Source organism: Callorhinchus milii, unplaced genomic scaffold (assembly GCF_018977255.1).
Source record: "Callorhinchus milii isolate IMCB2004 unplaced genomic scaffold, IMCB_Cmil_1.0 Scaffold1, whole genome shotgun sequence".
Taxonomy (NCBI): domain Eukaryota; kingdom Metazoa; phylum Chordata; class Chondrichthyes; order Chimaeriformes; family Callorhinchidae; genus Callorhinchus; species Callorhinchus milii.
The window spans coordinates 45991067-46001149 of NW_024704742.1; positions in this window are offsets into that span (position 1 = coordinate 45991067).

The following is a 10083-nucleotide window of genomic DNA, read 5'->3' on the forward strand; positions in this document are numbered from 1 at the left end:
AAACATCAGAACACTGAGTATTTCAATCTTTTGTACTCATGAAAGGGACCAATGTTACAAGCCTTTTCTTTGGAATAGACTGTGAATTGCATTGACAGGCAGAAGGCAAAATATCAGATCTGCAAATAGAAAACTTAAATATGCATTCACATTTGCCGTCTGCTGCAAACGTCAACCCCATAGAACAACTCCAAAGTGCTCCTTACATTGAGAACAACCATTTTGCTGTAATTCACAGCACTGAATCTAAGGCAATTTTTCAAACTGTGAATTGCTTTTCTGATAATGAATGATAATATACCTGTAATGGAATCACAGTGAGTATGGAAAACAAATGGATCTGCATCTATATGTGATTGTTTAGTATATTTAGTAAGTTAAAACAGTTAAGAGTTTAGAGTAAGGATTTGGTGTTGTTAATTAGGGGGTTGAAATTAACAAGCACCAATGTGGTCCTGTTCTATGGTGCATTGAGCCTGATAATCTTATGCACCATCAATGCAAACAATTTCTGACTTTATCATTTTTATTTTATTGATGCTCTGTAAGTTTCAGATATGGATTGAACATATCTTTACAGTAAGCTTAGCATCAATGAGTGGTTATTTTTGAGTCTGTGTACAACATACTAAACTTTGAAAGAACAGATTGTTATTTATATTATGTTATTCATAATATTGTCTTTGCACACAAATATTTTAATATAGATTTTACACAAATTATTTTTAAAACAACAGGAAAAAAACTTGATACATGAAACAAATAGACAAATGATATTGTCCTTTTTTATATATATCGCTTAACATTAAGAGTTGTCAACCTGGTTGAGTTGATAGTTGAGAGAAGGTTGTGGGTTCAAGTCTTTTGTCGGGACTTTGAATTCACACAGTCTATGTTTACTTTCCAATGCAGTGTTGGGGAATTGTTGCACGGTCAGAGATGCTGAAGATCCTATGACATAATTCAAAAAGAGAAGGGAACTTACACTCTTATTATATTATTATTTTTATAATATTATTATTTTTCAAAAACAATTTCAGATACATAACCAGGACATTAAGTAATAGACCCTAAATGTACATCCAATATTTCAATAGGTTCTACATTCATCAATTTTGTTTGACCCTCTGAAATCTGTTTGAAACACCTGTTAACTCCAAGTTCATTGAAAGACTCGATGCAAGGATTAATAGTATTATGATAATTATTATTATGGTCCAATTGGGCAAAACTGTCAAATACCAAAAATGTGAGAAAAAGGGCTGGTGACAAAACATTGGCTGTTTCTGGAAACGATACTTATGCAAAATACCATTGCAGAGGAAGAGATCATATCCCAGCTCATCTTTTGCTCTGCATTATCAGTAATGTCAAAGAACTGCAGAATATCAAATAGTTTCAAGACACACTGCAGTCAACACCAGATATGAAACAAAATCATTACTAGTCTGATAATCTTATAGCTCAGATTTCTTCACAAGTTCCATGAGGATGATAAAGGCACAACATGTTTTCAGTTCCTCCAGATGATTGTTCTTCCATTCACACGTACAGGCCTCTTGTCAAATATCTCAGTTGCATAGCCATTTGTTTCATCTGCAGCAAGTGTCAGATCATCCTCAGTTAGACAGACGAGCTGTGCAATACTTTTTGGCATAACCATTTGCTGTTGTGGTGTGATGGTAAATTCATGAAGCTTTGGTACAAAGTTCTCCAATAGCTATGAATCTTGTTGTCGCTATTTTGTATATGACCTTGTCTTATCTCTGGATCCACAGTATTACACAAACGGTCTCTCGATCGCCCTACTTGCTTTACATCTATTTTTATTGCAGACACTTACATCCTTATTTCAATTATAATAGGATTCTGCAGTTAAAACTTAGAGTCTGAAATGTACCTTCTATTCGAGCCGTCCTGTTAATTAAGAGTATATGTTGCACAAGATCACAGATCACAAGATTAGTCTGGATGAAGAAGGTCCTTCAGCCCATCTGATCACCAGAACACCCACCCTATCATACCCTCAGCCCTGCATCAAGCTGCTTTTTAAATGTGTCTTATGTCATGGCCTCTACTATGTTTCCTGTTTCAGTCAATGAATACCATCTGCATAAAGAAAAGCTCTTTTTTTATCTGTCCTGAAATTGTGCTTTACTACTCTAAACATATGTCTTCTTATTTTACTCTCCTAATATATCTTAAGTACTGAATCTGGATTTCCTTTTTCAATCCCATTAAAAATGTTAAACCCTCTATGAGATCCTCTCTGAATCATCTTCTCTCAAGATTGACGAGCCTTAGCTTGTCTAATTGTTACTCCACCTGCACAAATTAGGAAACATGTTGTTTTTTAAGTCCTGCAGTGGTTGAAATTCATGGTTCAGTTTAGTTTAGCCGGGTGTCAGCTTGGCTCTGCTGGGAGCACTCTGGCCTCTGAGTCAGTGGGTTATGGGTTGGAACTTTGAGCTCAGCTGACACACCAATGTGCCATCCTTCGGATGAAATATTAATATTATTAAATATTAAACTGTTCAAATAGACTATCAAAACCACTCCCAGCAAATGTGGCATTATATTGGTATTATCAAATTGCTGTAAAGATCACAACATCATATTAATGCACTGACACGCTGTCTTATCTGTGATTACTCCCACACTCAGTCTTAGCTATGTTTTTTTNCCATCAAGGAAGATTGTTGCAGTTCTACAACAAGTTTATTGAAATTACAGACCATTAGAAACAATAAATAAGATACTGTTGAAAAAATTGACATTTAGTGTCACTGGTAATAACAACAGAGTACATTCTCTAGTCCCAATTGATAATTGTCAGCTACATTCCCCTATGCCTCTATGCCCCTCCCTAACTTTGTGTAAATGGTTTCAGCAGCATTTCAGCGACACAGTCAGTCAGCAGTGTCTCTGAACCCACTGCCCCATAAATCAGCATTTTAGAGATGGTTCATGGAAAACCTATTTAACTCAACTGTGAAAGATTATTACAAATTCTAAAGAGCTAAATACAAGTCAATCTGTCAATCAAGCTGCCTCTCAATGCTAAATTAGTCATTTAGCTATTTAGTCTTTCCTCTATAGACAATTAGTGAAAAATACTCTGAGATTTCAAGAGTTAGCACATGGTACGGTAGAAATAAAAAGATGGAACAAGATGTTTTAGTGTTATCATCTGAGAATAAGACTGATCGAACCTTCAGCCTTTATGCTCCTACCATCCAAAACTCTCTCTCTAAACACCTTTATTATCACCTCTTCTCTATTTATCTTTAAAAGCCTCTTAAACATCTATCCCTGTGACTTTCCCTAACCTCACCTTCCTTCTCCTCCTTTCCTGCCCCCACCCTTCCTGGTGGCACAACCTCTATAAAGTGCTTTGAGACGTTTCCCTGCATGACAGACACAAGTTGCTCTAATCTTCTAAAACCACAACTGAACTAGACAGCTGTCATTATTAACAAAGACTGGCCAGCCATGAAAATATATTACAGGGAGACCTTTTAAAGCACCATCTGGGAGAATGCTGCATTGGTCTACTGTGGACCAGCGCTGTCCAGAAACACTGCACATTTGGCTTTTGGCATTGACTAGCTGGATTCCCACATTAAAAAAAGGCTAAGACCAGGACATCAACTTGCCATTGATATTACTTGCTGCACATTCTGCGCAGGAAGTTAATGTCTCTTACTGTGGTTTATGCATGTACACTGTGTGAAATAAGTTCCACTAATACCATTTTGTGAAGGAAGTTATGTCTGTGGTTCTTATCCGCAGTATGCAAGAATTGGTATTAGTGGCATGTATCGGGTGTAGTGCATATTGCATGTATCAACAACAACTTGCATTTATAAAGTGTCATTCACACAGGGCAGCGTCTCAGATTGCTTAAATGTAATGCAATATATGAAATGCACAGGAAATAACATCACAAGTCTCCTGGTGACCCAGAAATAGACGGCGTCTGAGACATTGGACCTAGCTGACTGCTCTAGAACAATATGTCCCTTGCGTTTTTTTTAAATCTGACACTTGTGATAAGGGATAAATTTTATATATTTCTGGATTGTAATACATATTTAGTCAAAAAAATAAAATCTGAAGATACAGGTTTGGTTTGCAGGGAATATTTAAAGGCGATATAAATTTCATGATTTGGTAATTTATTTTCTTTCCAACATGTAATGACATCAAATTCATCATTATTCAGTGTGTTATTGTGGCTAAAATAAGAGATACAACTGATCTCTCTCTTCTCTGTGAAAGCAGGTACGCTGATTACATGTTCAACATATCAGTGCCCCTTTAAGGAACAAGTGCAGTGTGGGGACAGTGTAATCTAGATTAAGACTAAAATTCCTATGGGGCATTTCCATTAGTTCCATCATATATAATCTTGATCCCAGTATAATCAGGATCAAAAAGAATAGATACAATTCTTGACAAACCCTTAGTAACATAAACATCTGCAGGAGGATCAAACAAATTTATAAGATTGGTTGAAAAGAGTTCTGAAAAGCATTATGTTGTCCATATATAGCGAGATATTCTTTAAACATGTCTCTTAATCAGTATTATACATTATCCAGGAATATCCTCCACAGGAAAGGATTTATAGAATTAAATACAGCTGTTAAAAAAAGAAGAGATTTTATTACAATAATCAGTTCAAGAAGATGTCAGATTCTGGTTGAAGTTTCTGTGTTTATTATTTCAAAATGTAATTTAATGCAATTTATATAGATATTTTGTATCTTCAGCAAGCTTTACTTAGCAGTGAAACATTACTCACTACACAGAGATTAACAGTGCAAAACATGACACTTACTGGTAAACAAAACTACAGTACTTTTGATTTTCTGTTTAATTGGCTCTTGCCTAATTGCTACCTAGAACAACATTTCAGCAAATAGCTGAAATCTGCATTCAGTCCAGTTTTCCAGCACACCCAAAATAACCAACATAAACCTGTTTCAAAACAAATTGCACATTCTCATGATTTGTAGTGCTCTTGTGAAAAGGGATAAAATTCTTAGCAAGTCAAAAAATATTGCTTTCATTTTGATAAGCGAGCATATTTTACTTGCCATTGCCAGCTTTTGGGATAAACTCTTTTTATCCTTCAGATGAGATTCAAGCCAAGGCGCATCTGTCTCCTTTTTCAGGTGAACATTAAATATTCCATGGCTGTGTTCAAACCAAAGGTAGTTTTGCCCCGTGTCCTGTATCAATCCATATATGAGCTTCCAGTGTCAATAATCCTCCAGATAAATTGATCATTCACCTCTTAGCTGTTTTGGGGGTATTTTCTGTACATTAATGGTTGCTAAATTTGCAGTCACTATACAAAAAAAAGTAATTAAGCGTGACAGCTATTACAGGGAAGCATTGTGAAATGTTATAGTCTGTGCTGAGTTAACTGATCTCCAATAACAACAGCAACAACAACAATAATAGCAGCAAATACAACAACAACAACTTGCATTTATATAGAACCGTTCATATGGGGAGCGTCTCGGAGTGCTTAACAGCTAAGTGGCTTAAATCTGCGCCACAAAGGGAGGGAAGGTGAATGAAGGCACAGCCTTTGGCCATCTTCAGGTGTCGTTTGAAGGCGGGCAAAGATGTAGCAAGAGGGAGAGAATGAGACAAGGAGTTCCAGAGATTCGGGACATACTGATTGAAATCACAGATATCGATTGTGGAGTGGAGGGGATAAAGGATGTGCAGAAAACCCCGATGTAGCTGAGCAAAGGCAATGGGTAGAGGAGTGGGTGTGAGCAGATCAGAAAGGTAGGGAGGTGCCAGGGCATGAAAAGATTTGAAAATGAAACTTACTGACTTTAATTTATCTGAGTGTCTTACTACACAAAATATTGGTAATTTCAAATGGCCTTGCACAGTGAGAATTGAATAACCATATATAAGTCTCATTGGCATGGCCTTGGACACTTTTTTTTGCCCTTGTGACCCTAACCTCTACAGGCAGGACCCTGCTTAAAGTTTTGAATGTGGAGTCCTGTAGCTCAGTGGTTAGAGCACTCGCTTTGCAAGCGAGAGACCTGGGTTTGATTCCCGGCAGGGTGAAACCTTGGTCAAGTTTCCTTACTCCACATGCCTGATAATAATCCCTCAAAAAAATAATAAATTGGTCATTTCAATCCATGACTGTTTGTGGGACACTGATGTGCGCAATTGGCTGCTGCGTTTCGCTGACAAATATACAGTCAATTCACTTTACAGTTTATTCTGTGAAGCGCTTTGAGACGTCTAGAAGACGTGAAAAGCGCTATATCAAATGCAAGGATTATTATTATTATTATAACACGGATAAAGTCCAAAGTTTAATATGGCGTCTTGAGCACTTAATGGCAGAAGAGAATTAACTCTATGTTATGCAGAATGTGCCTGTGTCATTGAATTCAATTTGGAGTAAATCGCCTGGAGATACAGCATTTATCATATGCTTGGCTGAAACACGACTTTTATAGTGTTAAAATGTTGTATAATATCTGAAAATCAATAGGGAGGAGACACACCTTTTGCTATCTGGTTTTATAAGCATCCAGTAATAAATGTTGGTTTCATTACAATTTCCCCACCTGCTCTTTTCACACCAAGAAATGTGTTACTTTTGCAGCAAAGTGTTGATTAGCATCATTTTTTCATCCTCTGAGATACAGTAGGCCATGCCTACAGAAAGGTTTGACAGCTTGTACATGAGGACTGGGGAGTTTAATATGTTTCATATGTCATGCACAGCACAGTATTGGAAAAGAATTAAGCAAAACCAAAAATAAATTCTTCGATAAGCTTGAAAAATGTTAGCTGACACGTGGGGAATAATGTTTAAAGCCCACAGTCATTGTTATACGTTTTGCAAACTGCTGGAACAGTGCTTTGAATGACAGAGCAGCTGAGCTGAACAAAAAGGAAACGACACATTCATAGCTGAATCAGTCTTGATACTCTATTTCTCATTACTTCTGAAGCACGTACCAAGAGGGGAATACAAAACCCTGAAAAAAAAGCACTGCCTCAATCGGAGCAGTTATTCAGCAGTGTAAGAACAAATAATTGCTAGTACAGAAATTTAGCACCAGCACCCAAAAGGAAAAGAAAAGCATTAGAGAACCTGTCGCCTTGAAATACCACCTACTTTTAACCGACAAGATTGTTTTGTCTTAACGTTTAAGGAGGTGTGGATTGTGATGAATTCTTCAATTTAGCCGTAACAAGCTATAAAAATTTGCCATTGAAATTTACAGCACAGAAGAAGACCATTCAGTCCAACATGTCAAGCCAGCTTTCCCTAGTTCTTAAAAAGAACCAGCTTTCAAATTAAGACTGAATTGAAGAATTTGCTGCAGTTCCGCATGATTTTAAATTTTAAGGCAAATAGTCTTTTAGGCTAGAACTAGGGTAAATTCCAAGCCTTGGATCTGTCAACAGCTAAGCAAAATTTGTGAAAAGTACAATAATGAATGGCTTAATTTCTGTATGACTGCACAACTCCATGACTAAATGAATTGCAGATCCAGATTGAGAATTGGCTTTGTGCATTTCATCCTATAGTGGATTTAATGATTTAGAAATGCCTAATAGTTGAAGTAGAGGTGTTGCACTCATCTATCATCCAGAAGGATGAGGACAGTTGGCCGAAGGATCTTTTTCATCTGAACATCTTTTGCAATCATCTATTGCTGTGTAAAGGCAGACAGACAAAGTAACTCATTTTGGGATAACACTGCTGGAAAAAAGGGTGAATCGGAGTCTGATGATGCAAGTGCTTTCTTGCCTCCCACCTCACGTGTATGTTTAGAAACTCGTAAGCAACACTGCAGCTGTGACCATGGCAGACAAAACAGGAATCTCACAACCACAGGAGTCTTTTCAAACATGGGCAAAATTGCAGAAAGCAATACTGCAGTCAATGCACAAAGAAACAAACAGGGATGTTATCCAGATGCCAATAAACATAGCTGACCAATCCAAGTGAAATGTCAGGAAGAATTCCAACACATGCCCTTATGATTTCAGCAAGACATGTTCTGGAATTGGACCAAATTAAAGGCATTCATGTGTTTCTGTTCTGCTGTGTAATACACTTCTAATAATGCTCCAGTGAAAAATAATAATTACCACAACAGTATAAAACATAATCACAATAGATTTTCTTTATACTTCTGCACCACATTCCATTATCATCTTAATCAGATTCATTATTATGATGGAACGGCTGTACTATTTAGAAAGTGCAATGCAGTGCTTGTTTTGTCAGGCAAAATTCCTGGTTTCAAAACCACTTTAGGTGACTTATTGAAAATCTAATTACGGTAACTTTCTATAATATAATATGAATGCTAATGTATTCCAAAGTTACTGGATCCAGTATCACCACAGAATACCAACTCAGATTGAATTATTCTGGGGAATGTGTCTGAATTCAATCTGACAAAGTCCATTGCCCTGAATAATTTTATGGTACAGCTGAATAAGCTAAACTGTAGTTTTGAACCACTGAAAATGATCCACACTAACCAGGGATTCCAAATGTTCCTGGTCAGGGCCTGTCAATGAATTATATAGAATGATATGACATGGAAACTGTCCATTCAGTCCAACTAGTCTGTATTTAGATTTATACTCTACATGAGTCTCCACCCCTCCCATACCCCTCTCTTATTCTCTATTCACTTCTCCCTCATGTATGTCAGACGGGTATATATACCACTATTATTCAGAAGTCCAAGGGAGTAAAACACATTTTAATGCTCCTTAAATTTAAAAAAAGCAATTAGAAATACTGCAATTGTTATCCCATGGTATTAACACTTGACCAACGTTGCTCCCTTGTGGAAAATGGATGAAATCATTTAGTTTAAATAATATATAATAAAAATGTTTTATTCATTAGTCATCTCACCATAGGAAGGATTGCTCCATGTTTTGGGCTAAGATATTCTTTGAAACATAAATGGAAAGAAACATCTGATTAAAGATACGCACAAATTGAAATGTGTCAGATTTGTGCTTCTTCAAAAGTTCAGTACTGTGTTGGATTCAGGTTTAAGTATGTTACTTGGATAGCCTGAGTGCAATTTCCAGATGTACCAAATCTTCACTTGCTTCAGTGCGACAGATGTCAAGCGGGGACTAATAGTGACTGCAAAGGATATTTAAATATATATTTGATATATATACTGTTTTCCTCTAACTAATGTAATTTTTCTTTACATGCCCATTTCCAACAGTTTGAATGGAGTTATGTTTAGGAATGGGTCAAACACTTAACAATCAGAAGTCGAGAATTCATCAGCATTCCTACAGACCAATGAACATCCGATTCGCAAATAGCCACCAGGCTGTCAAATATGTTTTAAGTCTACAGTGGCTGGGTTAAATTTCAGCTCTGCATGAATTAAATTGGACAAGTAACAGTCAATTATAAACAATAATACACTGCAGACCCAAGGCTCTGGAAGCTGAGACCACAAAAATTAATGAATATTGTTTCAGGACAGTGCTTTGGAACCTTTTTCACAGGAATAAGAAATCCCTTTAGCAACTCATTAGTGACAGTTGGTAATCTTGAACCAGATGTAAACCGTAATACAATTTCAGTTGGTTAAGTTTGCACCCAAACTTAAAGTTACATCAATTATAGAAATCACTAATCCATGGCCTGATATATATCTTGGGGCAGTCCTTGAATCCTCTTAGATTGTACTGTACAGCGCTGCAATGTACTGGCTTGGTTGAGGGGTCATTATTTGTTATAATAATAATCTTTACAGTTGATATAAGACCTTTCACATTAGGAGGATGTCTCAAAATGCTTCACAAGACACATTGTAGAGTGACTGTATTTTATAAGTCTAGTACGGCAGCCAATTTATGCACAGCAACATCCCATAAAGAGACATGAAGTCAATGACCACATCCTTCAACCTTGTGGAGCTGTTATTTACGGTGGGGTGCATCAATGCACAAAATGGCTGCACCACTTGTGAAAGCAATAACCTTTGAATCACATTGAGACATTTTGCTGTTAGACCAAATGCAAGT